This window comes from Squalius cephalus (assembly GCF_949319135.1).
Source record: "Squalius cephalus genome assembly, chromosome: 10".
NCBI lineage: Eukaryota > Metazoa > Chordata > Actinopteri > Cypriniformes > Leuciscidae > Squalius > Squalius cephalus.
The window spans coordinates 8,391,227-8,417,996 of NC_137131.1; the positions used below are offsets into that span (position 1 = coordinate 8,391,227).

At 36.7% G+C, this 26,770-nt stretch overlaps 1 protein-coding gene across 2 annotated transcripts in view; it reads left to right on the forward strand.

Moving 5' to 3' along the window:
• The window catches only part of pdzrn3b (PDZ domain containing RING finger 3b), a 90,703-nt gene that overhangs the window by 32,667 nt on the left and 31,266 nt on the right, over positions 1–26,770 (forward strand). The window contains exon 1 of one of the 2 annotated variants that reach the window (XM_079882531.1): positions 8,303–8,352. The exons of the other annotated variant lie outside the window; for it this stretch is intronic. The gene's annotated coding sequence lies outside the window, so the exon portion shown is untranslated. Of the gene's footprint in view, positions 1–8,302; positions 8,353–26,770 lie in introns of those variants that run through there. 2 annotated transcript variants of the gene reach the window in all.

Sequence of the window (26,770 nt, forward strand, 5' to 3'; positions counted from 1 at the left end):
CTTTCGGACAGATGTTGTCTTCACCTCATCAATGTCACACTGTTTTTAGGTCTTGTGTTCTGCTTTGGAATGGTGCTAATCAGAGACAGGTTAGTTTTATAGCTCTATTTCCCTGTAGTCTGCAAAAGGGATCAGCATGATCCCTCCCACCAAATCTGCAGATCCAGAGTGCCCATAAGTCACCTTAATGGCCGCATTTTACCCTAATCCATTGTCCGAATTGGATATTTTGTTAACTGACTGCTTGGTCAGACCTTAAAGAGAAGGCAAGAATGGAAGAGGCGGAGGGAGGAGTTTGGGGGGGAAATAAGAAGGATCAGCACAGCTGTATTTGCAGCTGAATGCTGTGCCGCAGCAGTCCACGGCCTTGATTGGCCACATCTGGCATCATTACGTCCACATTTAGACCACAAAAAGCGGACATCCTTTTGAGAATGCTCCTTTTGCCAATGTGTGAATCTAGCTCTCTTGTATCCATCAGAGCAGCTTGATCATTTCTAACCCTTCGTTCTGTAGTCAACCGTGCTGGTTATGTGATCCATATGTAGATAGTGGCCCTTTGCTAGCAATGCTAGATTTAACCAACACAACCTTCTTGTGACATGTGGGACCTGGTTTTCATTGCCCTTCAACCCTGTAAGCAAGCGCAAGTGTGAAATGTGATACCTCCCAGACAAAGCTTTTTTGGCCTGAACACTAGAATAACCTGGAAAGTCTGAGAAGATACAGAGACCGGATGATAAACTCTGGTCTCGACCTGGAGGTCAAAATGGGACTGAAGGAGATACATAGAGGCTTTTGAGAGAGGAAGAAACAGAGGTGTTTTGGGGAGAAAAGATTTTGGGAGTGCTCCATGGCTGTGGATCTGCACCCCTCCCCCCGGAGGAACAGCGTTTCCTGCCGCAGCTCTCGGCTGAAATCAGATTCCCAACCTTGCTCGGGCCTTGTTTTTCTTGGCACGAGCCATGCAGAGACACTCACAGAGAACTGCTGTCAGAGTCTTCACCCCTCGTTTTCTCTTTCTCCCTTTCCTCTTTTTCATCGCTGTCTCCTCCTTACCCACCTCCGTTTTTCTCATTCGTTTGAAAGAAACAGCATCCCCTCTACTCTCTCACCAGGTTTTTTTTTTTGTGTGTGTGTGTGTGTGTGTGTGTGTGGATGTAACCTGATCTGTCCTCACACTGCACACATTTTAATAACATTTAAACATCTCCAGATGCAATTCGAAAATAAAGTGGCACAAACGTTAGCTGGAGGCTTTGCGGTTTCACGCTCTCGTTTTTTGAACATCAGCTGTCGAGACATGTGAGATCTTTCTTCGTTCTCTGCTGGCACTTATCTTGATGTGTTTCGTTATTTAGATACAGGACCCAAAGGAAAACACAGTTCGTTCACAAATATTCACCATAACCTAAAAACACTGTAATATTTTCATTCTCCTAGGCAATGTTTGGATGTTACTTATGCAAGCATAGAAGCGTCTTTAGCTTAAACAAAGGGGTTTACTAACCAGCATGGCCCCATTAGCCCCTAATGGTAGCTGCTGTAACTACACCATCTGGTTATAAAAAAACATCTTTCACAATTGATGGATAATTCATAATTAGCTTTATGCTGACTAAAGATAGATTCTGTATATTATATTATATTATATTATATTATATTATATTATATTATATTATATTATATTATATTATATTATATTATATTATGATGTAATTATAATATAATATAATTTTATAATAGATTTATTATATTAATATTAATTAGTAAATCATGGTTTTATATAATTAATTTATATATTTATATTTTATATAAATGTGATAATTCCATTATAATATATTTGATCCTTTACCAGTGCCTTTTTTTTCCTTTTTTTTTTTTACGAATCAGATGTGTCATGTGGTTCCCATGAACAAAAATGGTAGATTTCAAACCGTTTTGTTTTAGTTCTTTTTCAACAACTTCCATTGAAATGAAAGGGAATGTTAAATTATATCTTTCTACAGGTATCCTATATGCTTTATCTTTGATTTGTACCAGTAAAAATGTTTAAGCAAATCCTTTTTTTTTGCATTGCATTGCATTGCAAACAGCAGTTTGCATACCAGTGGCCCCCTTTCAGCCTCTGGCTAGGAAAAATGACCACCTCTGTGTTTGCAGGGCCATAAAAAATGGTCTGTCTGTAGTTGTCTGTCAGTGTCTCACACTGTGGGTGCCTTATTGACTCTAAGGACTATGGAAGTGTAAGTATGTATGTGTTTCTTACTTTCTCGAGAGGAGGGGCCATTAAAACAGACTGAGCTCATCAGGACAGTTTAACAGTCCCACAGTTAAGGGAATTAGGAGAGAGAGACTTCTAGGCTAGGTTTAGTGTGTGTTTGTATGCTACTAACATGCCGCTAAGCTCCTAAAAAGACTTTTATCACATCACTGGGTATCTCTTCTTCTCTTACCTACAGCAGAGCCTCAAATTAACTCCATATGATGTTTGACGACGTTACAGAATCATAAAATTACACCAGCGTTTTACTTTGTGTCATACTCATGAAAAGTTTTCCATTGTTTTCCGAGAGTTTGGTTTAAACAGAGAGATGTCATGGGGGAGGTAGGGTTAATATAACCTCACATTATCCATTTAACTGAGTGATTATACTATTATGTCCATTTATAATTAGACAACAAAACCTTGTAAAACTATTTGCAGACCACATTCTCATTCCCAATCCCAAAGAACAGACAAAACAAAGATATTTTTGAATGGATAGAAAACCAGAAACAGTCGTTGGATGTGCAGCTGTCTGGTTTGACTTTAACAGCCCTCATTTTACAATCCCTAACGCATACAGCACAATTATTAACCGCTGCACCGGTTGAAGCTGTTGCTGTTTTGTTGTGCATGACTGTGCTATAGCTTTCTGTATGTGGGGGGTGTGGGGCTCTCAAGGCTTTGTGGGGGGTTGTAGTGTGTTATATGAGAAGGTAGGACAAACGTAACAAAACAAAACACGCACACACAGCAAGCAGAGTGCGTGTCTCTACAGCCCTGACCAAATTGAAAGCCTCTGTCCCTGCATTCAGTACCAATTAAATGCTCCCCTTTGTGGCCGGCCCGAAACAGCTGCAATGACTCCACTGAGTCTGTTAAGACCAGGCTAGAGCCAGGCCCCCTCTGCGCTCCAAAACACACACGCTCACATGCTGCGAGACCATGAGAGAGAGTGAAAAGAGAGCAACCAGCAAAGCTTAGATAAGAGGGGAAAATCACGTCCAAATGTTTACGCAAGAGGCAGCGTCGCTACTTCACTCGCCTTTATCTCATCTATATAATAATGTACAAGATAGAGATAGAGGCACACTGACAACGGGACGGTGCCGCAGGAAATGAGAAATGGCTAGTAAACAAACACTTCGGAGAGTGAACTTTGATGTAAAACTCATAAAGGCTGGGAGACACTGTTGTTAAAACTGACGTGGATTTCTCATGTAAAAAGACGTTATCACTTAGCAGGCATCTTGGCATGATTATACACAATTTTTAAATTTAGCTGAAACTTTCTTTGCCATTCAAAATGTTCATTTCATGTCTGGACATAATAACTGGATTTCTTCTTTTTTGCAAAGGAAAGGTTTGAAGTATAATTTGTCCAGTAGCGTCTCGTCCAGTGGAGATGATAATACTCCTTTCAAACGTCTGAGATAGACTGATCCAGGCTAAATTTAAACCCGTGGACAGACACGGCGCGCCAGCGGTGCATGTCTCCATTACACTCTCAGCTCACTATGTGACTCTGTACATTTCTATAGTCTTATGGTATGTTGCTTTGTGTAATATTACAGCAAGTTAAAGGTTCTTTTGCTCTCAGTTACAGTACGTAATGTGCTTACAATTAGGAGAATGAGGCAAAAACTTTTCGTGTTCCCGGACCTGTGCAGAGAGTAATTAACAGCACAAGTAAAGTAGGGGGGAAATGTCTGAGAAGAGGAATGGGGTTTTTTAAAAAGTATATTTATAAGTAATACAAATAAATAGATAAATGCATTATAGTATCAAACTGTGACAATATCAAATTTTCACATTACGATAATTTTTTCACGGTATACTGTATGATCACAATATTAAATTGAGTTACAAAAAAATGGTTTAATTACTTTTTTTCTTATAACAAAAAGACTTTGAACATTTAAATACAATAAAACAATACACAAAAATGTATGAAGTAAACAAATGTTTCACAGAACAAAATAACTATAAAGAACAATAATGTTTTAGTCCATATTAAAGTGTAAAAAAAAATTAAGTTTGAAAATAAACAGCTATTATTCTTGCACTTAAAATCTAAATAGTTCGTAATAAAGAATTATTGACAGTATTTTAAATTGCCCACTATAATAATACCGTGCATGTTAATTATTGTGAAATATCGAAATACCATATATCGGTACGTCTACTGTTTTCTAATGATTTTTTCTTTTTTGCATGTTATTGCATATTAAGTGTATATTATATTATATTATATTATATTATATTATATTATATTATATTATATTATATTATATTATATTATATTGAATATATTGAATATATAATTAATATATATTTTTATAGTGATTTTTTACTCTAAAAACTTGAATTGGCCTTTTATTAGTGCTGTTATAAAGTGATTTAAAAACATTTTTTAAAAGTATATATTATTATATTATTATTATTATTCTATATTATTAAATATATATTCTGTTTTCTAATTTCTATTTAAAAATATAATTATATTACTAAATATAATTATTACATATATTATATTATATTATATTATATTATATTATATTATATTATATTATATGCATTTGTGGCTGTACATTTTTATAGTTATATTTTAGTCAGAAATAGAATTATCCATTATCGAGGAATCATACGTAAAATTGAATTACTAGGCTACATTTAAATTTTTCAGTACTTCACCAGTTTGGAGTCATTTACTATAGTTATTGTACGTCTACCATAGGTGAACTATTTCCTCACGTGTGGAATAGTGTTGAAAGTCAGTTCAGTCATAGTTCAGAAGAGTTCAGTCAGTTCAGTCATAGTATAACTAGAGAACATGAACCGCTCTACCTCATTTCTTTGTCTCAGTCTCCATCTCTTTTTCTCTCTGTCTCTGCCTCTTCATTACGAGACCCCTAATCTGTCTTTGAAGATGACGGCAGGGATTAAAACAGAACCCTGTTGTTATAACATCAGTCAGTGTGTGTGTGTGTGTGTGTGTGTGTGTGTGTAGTCGGGAGTGAGTGGGACATATATCTAGATAGGCAGTAGCTTTTAAAAGTGAGCTTCACGAAACGTTACATTTACTGGACACTATTAATTTACTATTCTCAGGTTTTATGTTTGTCCTGTTGTTCTGATTCAACAGCCTTGAGACTGTCCCCCTTTCACTTTTGAAAAACATTACTTAAACGTGAAGTATGAATTAATTTTAATATTAAAATACTTCTATTATATCCTTTCCCAAACAATGGAAGACATAGTTAGTGTGTTTGAAAACTTGAAATGAGAAAAAGAAATAATAATAATTTGGTGCCGCAATTGAACACTTCACCTTTAAAAAGACCTATACAGTCTCTTTGTGCATTATTTGACTTTGGAAAAACTATATTTTACTAACAAAGGACACAACGGTTTAAGAGAGTACTGGTGACCTTATGTCTGTTAAACAAAAAGCTCAATAGTAATCTGCAATCACCGCATTGACCCGAACCAAGAGTGTTCCAGCGCTTTTATCGTCCTCATAGAGTTAGCTGTTAATGTGACATCTGCTGACACACTCCATTACATGTGCAGTCACCTGCCTCGGTGTGAGTGTGTACACCGGAATGCTAAAAGTAGACCTGCAAATTAATATAAGATTCTACATTGCGTGTTGTTAAACAGTGTTGATTCCCAGAGCAAAGTTTCGTGGCTCAGATTTTGCTCTTTCAAGACTAAAGAGACTCTTGAAAAAACAATGATGCTCATTGTTTTTCTAAGTATCGTATTTGCCTCAGATGTTTCTTCTTAAATTCTTCAGGAGAAATAAAAATATGCAGAGTTAAGGCAATTGTAGACATGAAGTAAGAGTATAGAGCAAGAAATTAAATGTAGACAGCATAGATCTAATAATGTGGTCTTTTATACAGTATATTAAATATATAAATTGAAAAATCTGGCTTTTACAGATGTTATCTTGACCAATCTGAGCACAGTTTGAAATCTCCTCTGAAACATTAAGGCGTCTTTTTCTCACGTCTGAGACTGAGTTGCAGGATACTTGAGCAAAGCCTCTGTTTGCTCTAAATGTCTCCTGAGAAATAGTTGGGACATTAAAAAGATCTCTTGAGATTTGTTTTTTTTCTTTCCTTTGGGATTTTTCACAGCATGTATATTTTATATTGTGCTGTGAGAGCAAGCAAAGAGCAGGTAGGAATTTCAGTGTAAGATTTACAATTGACAAATAGAAAACCTGAAAACCTCTGTATGTATGCACATGCCTTTCAGAGAAGTTTCCCTCGGCCAACTCTGTAAAGGCCAGTGTCCTTCATTAAACACAGCCAGTCATCCCCAAATAAGGCAAACACTGTGCCCTTCATACTCTTCCAGCCCCCTGCTGTACTGCCAACAAGCGTGCATTTAACACCAGCATAAAAACAGACCCTCCAAATACTGCAGCACTGTAATGCTTTACAGTCAAACTTCATCAAGAGAAAAGTGCCATTGTCAGTGCTGTTTGCTAAGGTGGCAAGATTAACTATTATTATTGAACATACTTAAGTTTAGTTAAATTAAGGGTTTGGATGTTTATAACAAATTCTTCATAAATATTGGCATTCGTTCATTGAAGTGAAAGTAGGGGTGGGCTATCTGACGAACAATATCGTGATCGATCTTGAAGACGTCCACGATTTACTTTTCAAGCGAATCGTAGAAATCGAAATCTTTTATATACTTGCAATAATGTTAAAATTCAGCAATGACTGCCAACTAGATGGCTGTTGTTCTTTCATTTGTTGGGAAGCATTTGAAAAACAATTCAAAAGCAGTATGGCTGTGCGATGAATCAAATTTTAGCTTCCAACGATCATTAAAACGTGATAAAATGATCATTGTGCCTTATGCCGTTTCTTTCCTTTAAAGCGGTGTGCTTTCGCCCCTCCTAAATCAGTCATTTTAAAAATATTATTAAAAGCACATTAAACTGCGAAAGAGACTGATCCCCACTAGCTTTCTGTGTGCTGGTTTCAGGCGCGAGGCTAAACGGTCAAATATACACAAAAAATATGTTGAAATGTCCGTCTTGGTGAGTATTTACATAAAGACAGTCTGTTATGTCTTAAGTGAATAAACAGTTGGGTAAGAAATCGGATGTGTGCCATTATATTAGATCCATGCATTAGGTCTTAAAGCCTAATGGAAATACCTGCTGCTGTCTGTGTCATTAATGTTAAACAAAAGACAAAGACAAAATCAGTCACTGCTCTTGACTGAATAACTTTAGTAGTTTTAATAAGAATCAATGTATATTTAATTCATAAAGTTTAACTCTGGGTTTGATGACTGTTTTGGCAACTGATTGTTTAGTGCAATACTGTGTTTTAAACTGTGTTTTAAAAGTCCATTGGCTTGTTCCAGTCTGGTTATTCTTGATAGTACATCTCAAAATTGGGAAGATTGTGATTCAGATCGTGGATCGTGATTGTGATTGTGATGGGAAATTTTGGGAAGACCGCTCACCACTTAGGGGTAGTAAGGCTAGATTTGAGACTACAAGGTGATTTAAAATTGACTTTGAGCTACATTTATCGATTGGTCAACATAATCAGAAACATTACGATGTTGACAAAATATTCATAATTTGCACATGTATTAAATGCAGAAGACTTTTTTTTTTCTGGTGTTGACTCATGCTTGTGACAGAAACTATAATTAGTTATACTTAATAAATAAAAATAATAAAAACTGTGAATCTCATTTGAGTATATGTGACCTTGCTGAACTGATATATGTAAGAAAATAGGTATATTTTCTAAATAAACCTTTTTCTATTTGCCATTTTAATTTAAGTGAAATATTGCATTCTTATATTGAGGACAGGTGGTTTTAGAGTGATGTAATGTCGTATTTGTACGGTCAACAGACTTGGAACTTTTACAGTTTGTCAGCCAATCAGAATCAAGCATTCAATAGTGCTGTGATATAAATGTGGTAATGCATTGCCATTTGTTTATTAATCTCTTTTTTCCTCTCTCTTTTTGTTTTTCTCTCCCCAGGTAAGACTTGAAATCTGAATCTTCTCACCTATAAAGTGTGCAATCCTCCATGTAAGTAGCAATTGAGTTTCTGTTGCACTTTATTCACCCTGCAGATATGTAATACTGTATACCCTGGATTATGTTGTTTTGACAAACCCTTGAGCAGTTATGTCTTTTGAAACATCGGGAGCTAAGCTTTCCCTCCCACCTCTCCACTATCTTGTAATCCTGCTGTCAGGCAAACAAAGCCCCTTTGCGGACGTGAGTTGATACCATCTTTTCTCTCTGTTCCTCTGCTTTTTGCAGAAAGGAGCCATTTAACCGCTTGCAATCTTTCCCGACCACCACTGGCATAGCCATAATAGATCCTCAACCTGTGTTGACCATCTCGTTTGCCTAATCGACGGTTAAAAAGCAACTTCCCAGGGTTTTTTTTTTTTTTTTTTTGTAATTGCTGTCAAAGTGATACGTTGGAGGTAATTTGTCAGGGGAATACTCAGGCTCAGTGAAAACGATGTGTCAGGATTTGAGGAATAAAAGAACGAGAGCAGGCCTTTTAGTCATGGCTTTGAGAGGGTAAGTGCGCTTCTCGTTTCTAGGGCCAAAAGAGGGAGAGAGTGAAAGCACTAGTTGTGTGCAAGCAACAGGTCACGAGGAGCATTATGTTGAGCACTTAACCTCAGACTCAGAGACCCTCGCCTCCGCATGCAGCTGCACACGCGCTCGCGGCCTGGCTAACGTTATCTCAACCAGACACTACCTGGGAAGACATGCTTGGCTGGGAAGCAAGAGAGATAAGAGGCCTTCAGAACAGGGAGGACAAAAAAAACACAGCGTGCTGCTGTCTGGAGTTGGACAGAAGAAAGAAAGGAAGGTGGTGATTGAGTGAGAGAGACTTAATGATCTAAAATTTCTCTTTGTTATTAACTAGTGCACAGTTACTTTCAACCATATTTACTTTTTAATGCACATTCCTGTCCATTACTGTGATCAGTTATATATATATATATATATATATATATATATATATATATATATATATATATATATATATATATATATATATATATATATAATATAGAGATATTAATATATATAAAAAAAAAATTTTTTGGAACATTTTCATCTTGAATCCCTATTTGAAACCCTATAACTACCGTGTAGACCACTTGCACTGTTCAATTCAATTTCCAATGGATAAAATCAAGTCCCATTCTTCATTTATTTATCTATAGACAGTCTATCCATCGATCTATCTATCAACCCCTCTCTCTCTCTCTCTCTCTCTCTCTCTCTCTTTGAATATCTTTCTTTTAAATGCATTACACAGTGGAAGATAAAATGGGTTACTTTGAATGCCATTTCATGTTGATTTTAACAGAAAATCCAATCTTGCTTTCTTCAATAGTGTTAAATTGTATTTTAGGAAAGTTAGTTTTGCCAAGTAGGATGTGCTCCTGGATCAACATCTTTTGTTAGTTCTGGAACTATATTCCTGTCAAACAAACATAGTCCTAACCATAACCAATAACTACTCTTTATACCAAATGATAGGTTGATAAGAATGTTGTTGAAGCCCAAACCTCAGCCTTAACCCTAACCCCAACCATAAAACCTAACCCTAAACTCTAAATTGATTAATGTTGTTCCAGGACCAACAAAGATGTTGATCCAGAAATGTGTCCTACTTGGTGAGGTCACTGTAGGCTTCAGGAAAGTTGTACTTCATTGTCTATTTTTCTGCTTAATTAGTTGGTTTTAGTTAGTTTTGCAATTAGCTACAACTAGCAGTTTGTTAAGGGTTGTTTACTAACTAAAGGGTTAGGGTTGTAGGACTAAAATCCTGCCAACTTCTTAACTTATTTAAATTCTTCTTTTTTCGTATTGTTTTATTGATGAAATCACCCACATCAATGAGCCACTTGGAACTTAATATTTGAATCTTGGATTAGAAAATGTTTTCCTGCTTACCAACGTCTTAATGCCACAAAACTATCACGCCTCGCCCAGACTTATTTTTCTTTCCAAACCAAAATGTGTCTATTCCAGACCATAAATGCTTTGTTAATTGCTGTGATTTTTCATTTTTGTTCCATTTTACCAACATATATATATATGTATGTATATATATATATTTTATAATTGTAGAATTGAATGCAGTCAACCCTTGCGAGTTTTCTCAAATGGAGCAATTCACCCAACAGTATTTAGAGACATTTTAGATTATTTGTTTAACTAAATGTTCTGAGAATAGTCACGGTCAGCCAGTTTGGCATAAACATCCTCACTGAGTAAAAACAGAACAGATGGTCACCTCACTTAATTGTGTTTATAATGTTTGGTCTGGGCCGTGACAGTGAGAATTATAGGTAAAAAATAAAATAGAATGGCCGAGCAAGAGCTCTAATGATGTAAGATAACTAGTGGCAGCTGAGCAGTAGTTTTTGGAACTGGTCTTGTTTTCTCAGAGAGCAGGGGTTGATGGGAGAGTGCATGAGTGACATGCATGTGGACTTCCTGCTTGCATGCTTCTCTAGATGTGGTGTTGAACTTTCAGTACTCTGGGTCGAGACAAACAGAAGGACGTGTCTGAAGCTTTGTGTAGAATTATGATGGATTGGGTTGGGTTTATTAAGAGGAGAACTCAAAGAACTTGAGGGTGAAAATAACAATTCATGGGGCGAACAAACGACCCTGCAAACTTCAGAGGAGTTTCAAAGCTCCAGGCAAAAGGCCAAAACAAGATGAATAGCAGGATAGAAGATGTGAGACTATATTTGTATGTAGTGAGAAGAGATTGAATAAGAGGTCTACTGGTGCACATAGTGAAGATAATTACGTTAACTCACTCCGTCCATAGCCATCTGCTGCCATGGTTGGCTCATATGAACTTCTAATTGTTCTCATTCTCTTTCTCTTTTTTGTAGTCAATGTAGTGCAGTAGTGATGGGCCAGTATAGTCGCCGTAAATATAGTAATATTGTGACGTATTATTACAATTCAAAATAACTGTTTTCTATTGTAATATATTTCAAAGTGCAACTTATTATTTCAAAGCTGATTTTTTTCAGCAAATTCAGCAAAGCTGAATTTTCAGCAGCCAATACATGAAGACAAAAAGGTTGAGATCCACTGTCTGCTTTAAAGGGTTAGTTCACCCAAATATGAAAATGATGCTTACTCTTAAGCTTATGCTACTCCTCATCCTATGTCATGCGTCTGGTCAGAGGTCACTCTTCCGCGGAAACTAGACTCGTCAACGGCCATTACCGGAATCATTAACCCCCTGGAGCTGTATGGATTACTTTTATGATGGATGGATGCATTTTTTGGAGCTTCGAAAACTCTTATTCACTCCCATTATAAAGCTTGGAAGAACCCAGGATATTTTTTAACATAACTCTGATTGTGTTTGGCTGAAGAAGAAAGTCATATACACCTAGGATGGCTTGAGGGTTGAGTAAATTATGTAATAATAATACTTTTTGGGTAAACTAACCCTTTAAGTGACAAAGACAAATAAACTCCAAATAAAACCAAGTCAAACTCCAATTCTAAGATGGAGCACTGCAATTTTAAGATGATTAAAAATAATAAAATATATATACAGTATATAAAAAAATAGAATCCCTGATGTGCTGCATATATCATATAAAACGTTTATTTCAGTCCTCCCTTGAAATAAAAACATAGTTCTTTTAGAAGTAAGTATATGCCTCAGGTCAGGTAATATTTTTACCCTTTTACTGTTGCTGGTTTGGACAGCGTTCATGGACAGTTTCTTCTCTGATTGACATGAAACTTAAGTCAGCTGGTTTCCCTTACGTTTTTTCCACTGTGCCCTCAATCCAGCTCTGCTCAGACCAGCACTTCTGATTTCCAAGAATGAGTCCTTAGCATCCATCCTGTTCTATTTCTGTACAAAGATGATAATTTACTGTGTACAGGAGCGTTTGGATTGAAGATTGTAAATGCAAAGAGAAACACAGAAACCGAGGATAGCATTGGTTGAGTGGAACATTGGGGACATTGGGGAGGCTCTTGATGTCTTTGGCTGAGCACTAATATCTCCCTATATTTTGCTTTATCTGTCCTTCTATCATGTTTGAGGAATCAACCCTGAACTGTGGCATTGAAATCTCTCAAGTTAATGGGACAGTTTATCCCAACATGAAAATTCTGTCATTGTTTACCCTCATGTCATTTCAAACCTGTATGCTATTTTTTTTTTTTTCACAACAAATTCAAGGATAAATTTAAAGAAATAAAAGAAACATGTCTACAACATCAAATGAGTGAGTTCTTGCTGTCTTGTGACCAAACGTCATGATGTCAAACCATAAGTACAACACGTGGAATATTTGCATACTGAGTTGCATGAATAATCTGATTTCAGAGAGACCAGTGATGTACATTTTTATCTGTTCAGAACAACTTTAGAAGACTTGGGGGTAAAAAATATATATAATTTAGACTTCTTTATTGTGCTTTTATGGTGTTCTTTTGAGCTTGACAGCCCAACTCAAGTCACCTTTATTTATATAGCTCTTTTTACAATACAGATTGTTTCAAAGCAGCTTTACCGTGATAATAATGCAACAGAGTTTGTTTCGGCTATACAGCAGATCTAGAAGAAAAGTGTCATTGTCCATTGTCATTAAATTTGGTGTTTATTCATTTCTGTTGTAAAAAAGTGATTAATTTAGTTCATTTATCTATACAGCTGCTCTGGAGAAAACTGTGATGTCATCGTCCAGCTCAGTTCAGTTCTCATAATGGTGTCAATGCAGGCAGATCAATAATATTGTTGAATATTAACCTTAAACAATATTAACTTTAATTTAACCTTTTAATATTAACCTAACATTAACCTTAAACTGAATATTTACTATAAACTGTCATTTTATTGAAAAAGTTTCTTCAAAATTCTTGAATTGTAGGTAAGTTTGGGGTGTTTTTAGGAAGAAGAAAAAGTAAAAATGGCACAGAACAGCTAAGGGCAATTTAATTTTAGACATGCATGAAGGTGAATGAGATTACTTTTTTAGGTGGCGGATATGATGCTTGACCTCTTCTGCAGACCGAGTGGTCGAGGCATATGGGCAATGCAGTCATTTGTGCATTAACGCAGCACAAATCTGCCTGTGTGTGCGCTGCGTCCAAGACAAGTACGCTTTGCAGGGAATGAGAACGGGACGGAATTTTTCCGAGTTTTCTTTGGAATCCCTGGTGGATTGTTTAAGGTTATTTAAGATGGTGTGCTAGTGTTACAATTTACATTTCCAGTGATATACTGGTTATGGGGTCTGTTCTATTACGGTGGTCTCTGTAGAGTCTTGAGTTTCCTTCTGTTTTTGTACTATTATGACCTTCATTCTGTGCTAGCTCTGGGCTCTGTTTAGGCTTTTTGATATTCCCCTCCTCCTTATATGTTCTCTCTCTACTTTAACCTTTCTTTTTCTCTCTGACCTTTATAAAAGAAGTTGGATGTCATCCAAGAAAAAATCTTCATTCAGAAATTCCTTTATGGGCACATCAAAGATCTTGAGATGTTCTAACATTAATTCAATTAAAAGCCGAGGTAGAGGGAGACGGGCAAACCGAGACGGCGAAATTAAGAGTTGCAGGGGGTGCAAAAGGATCCGCTAATCCCAGACGTGCCTTATCAGCCCTTGAGTCAGGTCTAGAGTCAGGCTCCTGCCCCCCTGGATCTCCTCCATCAGTGGGAATGCCTTTTATTCCACCCCACTGATCTGACTTCAAAGGCGGTATGAGGCCCGTGGTCCACCCCTGCTGTATACCCCAGCTTTCATTAGAAAGCAGATTAGCGCTAATCTGTTGGAGCACACCTGACGTTCCCCCTGCACTGCCGGATGGGAAACGGCTGTAGTATGGGTGTAAAGGGGGATTACTGTAATTGCAGAGGTCACAGCACCAACTGCACTCAAGACCTGATCAGAGATCAAGGTGCAAAGCGGTTAATTTGTTAATTGGACACATGGGGAATTAGGGAAAGGAGAATGGATAAGTAGCATTGTAAGATGCTGATAAGTACAGTATTAAAGTATCATTTTCAAAAGCTATCTACTGGGCATTACACAGATAGAAGGATTACCTCACTTGTTCTTTCACATTGCAGCTCTTTGCAGGAATGCATAATATAAAAGCAAGTGTCAGTATCGGCCTATTTTTTTACAGTCTATGGTATCGGCAGATAAATTTGACCATTGTAATCAGTGTATTCATTTTGTTTTATATTATTCTATTTGATTACTCAGAGCCTCATATATAAATATCTATTTTTTTATATTTTTGAAGCACATACATACTTTTAACAAGAATACATACTTTTTTTTTTTTCAAGAGATCAAATATCAACCATCGTATTGGTTATCGGCTTCAAGATATCTTTAATTATCACTTTATATTATCCAAAATGACTATATGCATGCGTCCTTAGCTATAACTGTTGCGTTTACATAAGATTTTTTTTTTAAATCCCTAAATATAAAAGTGAACCTTCAGTGTGAAGGATTTTTTTTTAGTCTGTTTCTCACGTGACTGACCATTTGGCCTGCATAACTAGAATCATTAGTGTCCACACATTTCCTGTTTCATGTCTCTGGGGTGATTTAGATCTGCGCTCTCTTTCACCGCGGCAGGCGCACTGGGCGTAATCTTGTGTTAAGACTTAACAGACTGATCTGGATCAGACATTGATCTTTGCCTCCTGCTCGTTACACTTATATGTGCTCACACATGTAATGATCCACGCCAACCTTTGACCCATGCCAGCTAGGGGCAATATAATCACTCAAAGCTGATGGACATGTATTTGAGGTGAACACTGCAAGAGCTGAAGTTTTGTGATTATTGAACTATTCAATGTTAATCAATCAACGCAGCAAGTGAAAAGTGTTTCCCTTTGAGAAACTTTTGGCTCATGAATTCTTGACTTTACCAAGAATGTGTCTTACTGAATTTACATCAAGCGCAGTGAAGTTGACAGAATTGTGATTTATTTATTTATTTTGTATGTTTTTTTGTGTTATCCAAATAAAAAGCCATCACTATTGGTTGATTTCTTGCATTTTATGGCTCTCTTCAAGTTTAGAGGGAGGTCTGTTGTCTGACTGCATGAGCTGCCCGTATTAACCTCCATCACTGTGCGAAATGACTAACATCAGAGCCTTTCTAGTTAGTGAAGTTATTATTCCAAGTTAAAATGTAACTTAGTCCAAAGCAAAGCAAAACATATAGGCAAACTGCAGAGAATATAATGCCTTGCATATGGTATACAAAGTCTTATTGTCTGAGGCTAAAATAATGAAGTAGATCTTTACATTTTATGAAGAAAATGTGGTGTTTGCCAATGCAAAATTCCACACAATGATTCTAGGGTGGTGTAAGTGGTTGTCAATGCAGTTTGTTGTGAGGTGGTTGCCCAAGTCTCTGTGATATCTTGGTCTTATTCTTCAGTGTCTGAGACTGATTTGTTTTCCCATTTAAATGTTCATGGGGTGAAAAAAAAGAAACTGACCTCTGAATTTTGAATCAATATGTCAACTCTTTGTTCTGGTGAAAGGAAACTTCTATCACGTGATTTATTTTGGACTTTCCCTGCCCCATACAGTCAACTGCAAACTCACAGTTGGATTGGATCTGCTTTCATCTAATCAACAGCCAATGAATAGAACTATCACTACTACATCACAACTTTAATTCTTAGGATTAGAGATTTGAACATACCTCAAACCATGAAGAATGGCAATATCATGCACCAATAATAAAGTTCTCTCAAAAGAGGTAGTGATGTCACTGTGTGGACTTTAATTTAGCAAAGAAAACATAGTTTTTCCAAACAGTCTTTACAGCACTTGGCTTCATCCGAGTGCCTCACACATGAGGGGTATTTTCAGAGACTGTGGTACCGAACTCTCTTCCAAGAAAGAGAAGTTTAGCAAAGCTAGGTCTTGTATACTTAGCCTCCCCCCTCACAGAAAGACGCAGTAACACACACACACACACAGCTCCGGTTGTCGTTGTAGATGCTGTTTTTCTATGCCACAGATGGCCTGTCTTCGAGTGGTGGGGATTACTGGTGTTTCTACAGGACTGTTTGGGAAAGAGCTGTTTACTGTAGGCTGCTGGACTCCATGCTGCCGTGGCCACATTTGGTTCCCTTTCCTGTCTCTGTGAGGCCAAGCCACACACCATACGGCAAGTAGGACACACTTATGCATAGACCCACACTTGTGCAGACTAGCATCAGCAGCGGCGGAGTTCTAATGCCGCACAGAGACAGAAGAAAAACAGGGATCATGGCATTTCAGCCTATTAAAGGAATAGGACACCCAGAAATGAAAATTGTGTTATATTTTACTCGCCCTCATGTCATTCTAGACCTGTATTCATTTATTTTTTTCAGAGCTGTTTAGCAGAATGATAAGGCTGCTCTTTTCCATACAATGAAAATCAATAGATAAGCTCCAAAAAAGACAAAGGCGCCATAAATGAGGCATAAAGGTTGTGCATATGACTTGTGTGCTAATAGTCCAAGTGTTTTGAAGCTTACTTTGGCTGTGTGTGGAATAGAGAAAAATGGAAAAAATAGCTGACTGAAAAGCCTTCCCTCTGTAGCTCTCAAATTTTGTTTGTGCATATTTAAAGATGGTGCCTGAAACTTCATTGGTTCTTGTGACTGATGTTGTTTGAATGTTTTGAAATGAATGTTAGCGTGAATGAGACTTGAGAGCACATCTTTGCTGGACTTTTCTTATTTACTCATGATTACAAATAATAGTATCTACCCCACTTCTTCCTTAAAGGGATAGTTCACCCATAAATGAAAATACTGTCATCATTTACTCGCCCTCATTTTGTTGCAAAAAATGTATGACACTGTTTCTTCTATTGAACATATATGTGATCTATACACTCTAAAAACTGCTGGGTTGTGTTAACCCAATTTTGGGTCAAATATGGTCTCACCCAACGTTGGGTTAAAAAATGCAATTTAAAAATGGACAAATTGCATTTTGGACAAAATCAAAAATGGACAAAAATGCAATTTTAAAATGGACAAATTGCATTGGTTACATTAAAAATGTAAACCAACGGCTGGGTTTGTCGATTTTTAAATTGAATTTTTAACCCAACGTTGGGTGAGACCATATTTGACCCAAAATTGGGTTAACACAACCCAGCAGTTTTTAGAGTGTACTGGCAAAATGAGCAAATTATCAAAAATGAGTTATTGTAATTTTCACATTCTCAAATGATGTATGATTTGTTGGAATCAGACAAAAAAATAAATGAGCTACACCTTTTTGAAGTCGATAAAGACAGCAAAGTCAGTTTTGAGAAAGTTTCCAAAACAAAATCACCTAGCAACCATACCGTAAAATCCCTGGTAATAACACCAAATTTGGCACACACCAAGTCAAACCCAAATATCTATAGGAAAAATCTATATTCAACTCTTTTTTTTTTTCTTTTTTTTTTTTTTTTTTTTTTTTTTCATGATTCAACAATTGTTTGATTAACGTGAATGAGACTGACAGACCTACTGTACTGCACGAATATAATATAATGTTACACATCAGATGTTTTCCCCCAATAGTTAACCAGATATTAATTTAAGACAGAACAGATCATTGTTGGGTGAATACTCACCAAGACAGATATTTTGAAATACTGTAATTCTGTGTATATCGGGATCGCACGTCTGATCCGTCTTTGTGCGCACGCTTCGTCTCTGTCAGTCAGTGCACGTTAAATCATTTTGCTTACATCAGCTTGAGTTTGAAAATCCCATTTCATTGATTCAAACTTGAGAATTCGCTATGAATATTGTGTATACCGTATGAATACCGTACTTGTGCTGAGGGAAAACGCCAGTCGTCGAGAAGCAAGCAGAGAAAAACTGCAATTTTCATAGGGAAAGAGTACTCTTTCAGAAAATGTACAAATAAAGGTACTTTTTTGTGAAAACCTACAATTCGACATTTTCCCTTGTTTTGCCTGTATCTCGTAATTAGCCTATGCGCATTTCCCACTCATTTTTCCTGCACGGCTCACGTATATTTGGTTGCCGGCATGCTTCAAAATATATATTTTTTTGTTCTGTAAAAGAAAGTCATACAGGTTTGGAATGACGAGGATGAATAAATGATGACAGAATCTTTGTTTTTTGGGTGAACTATCCCTTTACCGTAGAAAGACTGCAGGCCAAGTTTTTAAACACTGAATAGGTGTTTCTAACATCTGCATGTGGGTGGACATGGGAATGTTTTAATGTCTTATGTTTTTGCAACTTAGCTTCAGTAAAATGGTCTTTTTTCATTGGCTAGCAGGTTTTGAACTCTAACCCAGTTTTGGAGATTGCTTTAATAGTACTTCATACTGTTCTTTTTCTATCCATATTATAATTTGTCTTCTTGCTTAAATGCACAATCTGCTCTATATATGATAAGCTCCATAGGAGACGGAGCTGTTTCTGTGCTGCATGATGGGAGAGAGATGTTTGTGTGGTGTTGGATGGTAACTGTACACACATACACACAAACATTCTGCTAGAGCCCCTGCACCCAGCTGCTCTAGTCTTAAGGAAGAATGTAATAAACCTGAAATGAACTGAGATATAAGGATATTCATAGTCTCCCATCTGTCTTGGATACATTCAATATTCATATTTAAAGTTTGGGGTCAGTAAGATTTTTCTTTTCCTGAAAAAGATATTACTACTTTTTTTTAGCAAGGACACATTAAATTGATCAAAAGGGACAGTAAAGACATTTATAATCTTACAAAAGATTTCTATTTCAAATAAATGCTGTTCTTTTAAACTTTCTATTTATCAAAGAATCCTAAAAAAGATATCAGTTTCCACAAAAATATTAAGCTGTTGATGAGAATGATTTCTGAAGGATCGTGTGACACTGAAGACTGGAGTAATGTCTGCTGATATATATATATTTTATTTTTTTTCCATCACATGAATAAATTATAATTTTTTCTAAATTATGTAATATAGTTTTTTATAATATATAATTATGTAACATAACATTTCATAAAGTTACCATTTTTACTATATCTTTATTTTTGTTTAAAAGCATCCTTATAAGAGACTTATTAAAAACAATAAACATCTTTACAACCCCAATCTTTTGAGCGGTAGTGTCAATTATATAATATTCTGTGCTATTGCTTGGTCTCCAAGTCTTTTCCAGACTTGAACATAAAATGTGACTATTTTATGTAGAACAGACAGAAATGTATTTGTTTATTAAGTTAATAATGGTTTGACAACCTGATTGAATGTTTTGAATTGAACAAACTTTGAATGACATTTGAGAGCTCTTTTTCTCTCTTTCCATATGTTGTGTCAAATCAGTGACATCAGACTTGTCACAAGTTTATGTGTCTGGGTTCAAGGTCTTAAAATGCTCAAAGAATTTGTGTATCCTTGAACACAGCCATGAAGCTTCAGTCAAAAATGCTCATGCTTCATTCATATCACGCCTTTTTGCCTCATCTGTGCCAAAACACAAACACTAGTTAGTTTAAGCATTATGGTGGCAAATATTGCATTACCATGTGTATTTTCCAACAATCTGTACATTACACAACTGTTTCTGTCAGAGCGAGAGGATTTACAGGCTGTCAGGTGCCAGGTGTGCCGTTACTGTAAAATATTTATGTGCTCACTGAAAAATGTGCTTTGGCCTCTAAGTTGGGCTGTTGTCTGTTGAGGCAGGTCTCTGTTGACCTGTTACAATGTCTTGTTTTTAAGAGACTGAGAGAATGTGATGTTGTTTGCCCTGCCTTTTGCCAAGAGGCTGGCTGGATTCAACCATTCCACTTGAGATGAATTAGACCAGAGGAGAGGAGATCCCTCTAGTGGACAAATCAGTTTTTCAGCAACCTCAAACACTCACAGCACCCGTACATGCAGAATTCATTTTATTTTGTGGAGAATTCATTTACCTGAATTGTAATTGTAGTTTAATGGCCGATTCTTGGTTGAATAACCATATTGTAAAAAAAGTAGAGTTATCAAAATGTATGATAGTAATAAGTTACCATAGTAACTTACTAATATTATTTTATTTTAATATATATCTATTTTAGAAAGTGTTTTCAAATTTAAGACCAACCATTTATTTATTTAAGTGAGTGTTTAAAAGATATAAGACCTTACATTTGTATTTGCACTTACCAATTTGACTCTTTTGCAAATTGCCACTGGTTTGCTTTTGTCAACACTTATAATCGCTTTCCAATCAATTACTGTGGTATTGCCATGTTTTTCGGGGCAATGCTATTATAGTGATACTGTGGTGTTCTTTTGAATTACATTGGAGTACCATATAAATACCATTGCATATGAATGTGCAGTATATCATGATGATACCATCGTGTTATGAAATCACCGCATTACATTTTGTAAAGGTCACTACTACATTAAACTCTTAACTTCATCCGCTGGTGTATTCGCTAATATAGTTATCGTTATAGTTATCGTTCTTGGTGAGAACGGGCCTTAACAATTCAGTTCATCAATAACAAAGCTCATCACCACATACTTGGGGGAGTGAAACAGAACAGTTCAGTGCAGCTGTCATTGTAGTGACATGATTCACAAGGCTTTTATCTCTCTAGTCGCTGACTTTCTTTTCTGAGAGTCATTGTGTTTAATATAGGGTCTGTCTGTGTTTGAAGAGCTTGAATTGTCAGGCAGACTGTTTTGGTTTCTGACAGTGTTTGTTAAGTGTAATGTACAATTGTATGGCTTGAGGAATCTGAGGGTCAAGCTCAGAGCAGACACTGACATTTGTTCTGTATCTGACCCCAAACAACCAGCACACATCACAGAATGCTCTTTTGCTTGCCTCAAGGGCTGTGTTTAACTCAGCAAACAGTAAAGAGAAAGATCGGCCGTGCTTTTGTGGAGAGGAGCCCATTTGTTTTTGTCCAAAGATGTTTGAGAAGAATGCAGGCAGAAGTGATGGTTTTACAATTGTTTCTCTGTGAAGTTTTAGAACAAGGGAGAATATTCTGATTTATTCCTGATATCATTTTTAAATATAATCATGTTTAAGGTGATTTGATGTTTTTTTTGTGAGCTATGAACCTCTCTTACACCATATTTAGCACAATCCAATATTATTTCAATTGATTTTTATGCTTTTTGACTGTAAATGCTGATAACACAGCAGTTTGCCTTTGAACTGGTGTTGCTCCTGGTTGCCTTATGAAGAGATTCTGTGTTTGCAATGCAGACACACAAACACACTTACAGATTCTTATTGTTCTTACTGAGAGAGGTACAGTAGCTTTTGGGGAAAGTGAGTGTTAATGAGAGGAAGACCTGTTTGGATATTTGGCGGTCTGACATCTTCTGAGAGCAGAGTTACACACTGGATGATTCACACACTGTATGTCCAGATGGACTCAGAGGAGGTTCATGAGAACGAAATCTGAGAGAGATTCAGAGGAAGTGGAGTGGGTAGAGATGAGAAAAATCCTCCTAGCGAGGGGAGAAAGCACAACAGAACACCATAGAAAGAAAGAGTGCGAGAAAGACAAAAAGATCACAGACTTCGAGACAGGTAAAGAAAGAACCTTCAATGAAGATAAAGAGGGAATCACATGGGAGAGCAGGGAATAACAGACATCCGGAGTGTTGTGTGTGTTGTGATGAGTGCAGGGAAGATTTATGAGATGCTGTTGAATGTAGCAAGCAAACAGTAGAACTCCTCCACCTGCTCTCTCTTTCTTTCTCTCTCTATCTGTCTTTCTATGTCTGGGATTTGCTCTCTTGTTGATACTATTTGCACAGATTCTCAGTTTGCCATAAACTCCCGGACACTGTCAACTTTCCACTCTCTTTTCACAGACATACATTTTTCTCCCTCTCTCACCCTCTTTCACACCCAACATATTCACACCTATGATTCACCTTGGTTAGAAGAGGTTTAGTCAAATATATTTTTTTCCCCACAAGAAGCATTGTGTATATAGGCTATATTGAAAGAGGTTCTTCTATGGCATCACTGCGAAAATGAACTGGATTTAGGTGCTATTTTTTTATATGGTCAAATCAGGTCCTTAATGGTCTTTAGATGGTCTAAACTTATCAGTGATCAGCGATACCTGGTAGCAGTAGCAGCTCCTGACCATAAATTTAGGTAGGGCAGATTCTGGGTCTTAGTACTAGTTTATTATAAACATATTATAAATTATATTCTAATCACTGAAAACTCAGGCACCCACTAGTATCCCCGCTATCATGATACATGACTACCGAAGCCATAATATATCCTGCTCACTTTACGGCTGAAAATAGTCTAGAAAATCTGAAAATATTTGTTACAGAATGCTGAACACATTTACAGTTCATTATTGATTCAGTTTAGAGGTCTATGTTTTGGATGAATATTGGAGCCTGCCCTACAAACGAGCCACATCTGCATGGTCGACAATCCATATGGGGTGAATTCAGATTGATTGGGACACTTTTTGCCATTGAGATGGCTGGGGAAAAGTCCCAAATCAATCTAAATTCACCCCTATGTATTTATATAAAAACATACAATGGGTAAATAACCAGTAATGTTTTCACAATTTCTAATAACTTTTTAGGTAAATCTTAAAGGAGAACTCCGGTCAATTTTAACATTGAGCTCATTTTTTTGTACATTTGGAGTGCTGTCAATACAGAGAACAACATCCTGTTTTCGGTCGAAGTCCATAGTAATCGATTGTCGAGTTCACGCGCGTGATCATAGGTACTAAACCAATGCGCGTGAACTCGACAATCGATTACTATGGACTTCGACCGAAAACAGGATGTAAATACAGGTATTTGCGCTGGCTGAATAAACATCATTTTTATCCATTTCTTTCACATCTACTGCAGTCAGATTGACTCGCGTTCACTCCGAAGGAATCACTCACATTGGCTGGGCACTTGTAATGACACATCAAGGATGTTAAGAGGCTAAAAGCAGGTTTAAATATTGCCACATTGAAGTCAACAGGGTGCAAATTTTAAAAAGAGAATAACACGATGTAGGCAACACCGATTTTTGTCGTTGTTCTCTGTATTGACAGCACTCCAAATGTACAAAAAATTGACCGGAGTTCTCCTTTAAAGTTCGATAAACTTAAGGTTGAGCCACTGTAGTCACTTGGACTATTTTAACAATGTTTTTTACTAACTTTTCTGGACCGGCAGAATGAAATTACCTAGAAGCCTATGAAGGAGTGAGACAGCTTTCAGATTTAGTCAAAAATATCTTAATTTGTGTTCCGAAGATGAACGAAAGTCTTACGGGGTTGGAACAACATGAGGTTGAGTAATTTTTGGGCGAACTAACCCTTTAATATTATATTACATGAGTTAAAACTTTCTTTTTCCTTTTTTTCCCCTTCCCATTTTTTACTATTGGGGTTGTAGTTGCCCCAGTATTCACAATAGTGGTCAGTCAAATGTGTTTGTAATGACCCTTAACTTCCCAATCATGGATATTTGGTCACACCACTGTTTGTTGTGCTTGCTTGCTAAAGCTTGCTACCTATAGGGGGAGCTAAAACTTCAAAAATAAGTTCTTCTATCATTACTATCTATAAAGCTCTAATCTTAACACTTTAAAGTGATATATTGATCATAATTTGATTATGAACTAAAATTATATTTCCATGTATTCTGCATGAGCTTCTGTTTACATCGACAATTCATATATAAGTACTGATAATGACATGCCCATTCATCTTCTTTGTAGTTCATCTTATGTGAATGTTCATTGAGTGTGAAACCAAGATTTTTGTCAGGGTGAGATCGTTACTTTGACATTTAACAAGTCAGTTCTTAAGTTGTATGCATCACAACGTTCTAAGATTGCAGTACAGACAGAGCAGTGAATAAGATAAAAAGAAATGGATGCCTTAAATCACAGGTCACCCGATTGGATTTGTGATATAATCTTGAGTTAATCTCTGTTGTTCAGCTGAACCTCTTCTTTTGCTGATGCACTGGTCAGTTCATGATGGCTGAACCTGCCATTTTGCCTAACCTGGTTCTACAGTGAAGCCGTCATGATAATCGCATTACAGACCAACAAAAGGCCCACTTCACTTGAGCTCTGTCTCTCTCTCTCTCTATCTCTCTCTCTCCAAATACCCAGCGACATAAAGGCTGCTCTGAGGAAGTAATTTAAGCTCTCACTTGCATAAAGACCACAGTAGCAACAAGACTTTCTTTTAGTTAGGTTAGAGTTTGTTTGTTTTTTAGGTTAGAGGTACAGTATATGTTTTCTAGTTTAATTGAAGCCTTCATCATGTCATTTTTATGGTTCTATGGTTTTTCACTTGGTTTTGTTGGTGAACAGTGGAATATGTTGAGCAGGTTAAGAGCTGTGTGTGTGTGTGGAGAGAGAGAGAGATCACTGCACACCTGTTTGTCACATTAGGGGGCTGGTGTTTGGTGAGCTGTGAAGAAACATCAAGGCAGAGTTCTTAGTAATGAATCTCCATCATGCCCAAGACACTAATACAACTGAACAGAACAGCACTCCTCACTCCCCACTGGGAGAGAACGAGAAAAAACAAAGAAAGAAAGAGAGGATGAGGGAATTTGATTAAGCAAATGGATCAGGTTAGTTTAGGAGATTGTAAACACACTATATCCTTTCTGAATCAATAGTATGATGGATCCCATATTAAATGAAACAGGGCAATTCCACGCAAAACTGTCACATCCATAACGCCAGCACAATGCCATTGTATTTAATTGGCGTTATGGATGTGACAGTTTTGCGTGGAATTGCCCAACACCTGTTCTAGTCTAGTTTTGACTAGTCTCATTTATGGATAATATGCAGTATGCATAGATACATGTTTTGTTTGTTTTTTCATTGATCCTTGGGCATTATGATTTGAACCATTTACTTTTGCATCATCCATACCTTCTGGATAATTCAGACCATAGTTTAAGCAGTTTTTTGTAACATGGTAGCTGTTTTCTCATCCAAAGTGATATCCTTCTTCAAGATTGTCTACCAGGTCCACCTGTGGTACTGGTAGTCTCGCTGATCAACAACTTTAGACCAGATAAAGACCATTAACGACCTGATTTGACCAGTTAGAAACCATATAAAATTGGCTAGCTGGTTCTATTCTTAAAAATAAAGGTTCCAAAAGTGGGTTTTCACAGCAATTCCACAGAAGAACCTTATTTTTCTTGAGTGTGGAGAATATTAATGATATAAAGAATCTTTTTCCACTATAAAGACTGAAAGTTTTCATATATGTTAAAGGTTGTTCATTGAACTATGGATGTCAATAAAGAACATTTTTTTTAAGTGTCTAAAAACTCTTTTGTTTTAATGCCGAACTGTTTGGTTGCATGATGCATCAAACAAGATTTGAACAGGCCTGCACACTACAGTTAAATGATTGGTTCACTAATATAGCTTTAATTCATAAATACACCCCTGGAGCTAAATATACATTGGAGTAATTTGATTGGGGCATTTTAGCATGAGATGTGAATTATTTATTTAATATATCCGTCATCAATTATTGTATTTTGTGTGCTGTTCTGCTTCAGTATATGTGAGAGCTGTGGATCAGCTGCCAAGTGTGTGTCTTTTTTTAAAAGGCATGCTGTTTTAGAGGGCCACGGTCAAAGACCCTTTCTCTCCGCCCCATCACACATCTATACACACACCCTCGCATATAACACAACCCCTGAAGGCCCTGTGAGGTCCCAGTGTCAACATTTGAATGGCGGGTACAAAGTTAGAATTCATTGTTATGGTTTCTGGGAGAAAGATGCAGAACGGCCACTGTCACTCACCCGTTACGGTGACAATGAGGGGGGGGCTCCTCCTGCCCCTCTTCCCTTTGTGTCCTTATTGAATTATGGCACTGGTGCTCTTTGTGTGTTCTGGCAATAGTAATTGAAAACATGTGACAGAAAAAGCAGTCAGGAGAGAGAGGATATGCCTCACTGACTATGACTCCATTAGAAAAGGCAAATTCAGAGAGAGAAGCAGTGATTTATATTCCATAGAGACTGGGTTACGTGAGGAATCCTCTGTGTGTATGAGGTTCGGTCTTAAACCTGCCTTGAACTGAAAGTGTTTGATGGCTTATGGGTAAAAGTTGAGTGTGGTACGCTACGTTCAATTTTTCTCTCCGTCTGTTTCTCTGTCTCTACCCCTTCCAGTCCATTTTGTTAATATTAGTTTAGTTTAAAAAAAAAAAAATTATATTTGCATTCCCAATGTTTTGCAAAATTGCAACGAGATAAGTATAGAAAAAAACATAGCAAAATACATTAAATTAATATAGAACGTAAAATAAAATAATACAATAAATGTTCAATGATTTAATGATGATTTAATAAATAATACTGTTAAATATGATAATACATTACCTTTATTAATAATATAATATTTTATGTAAGAATTTAAATATA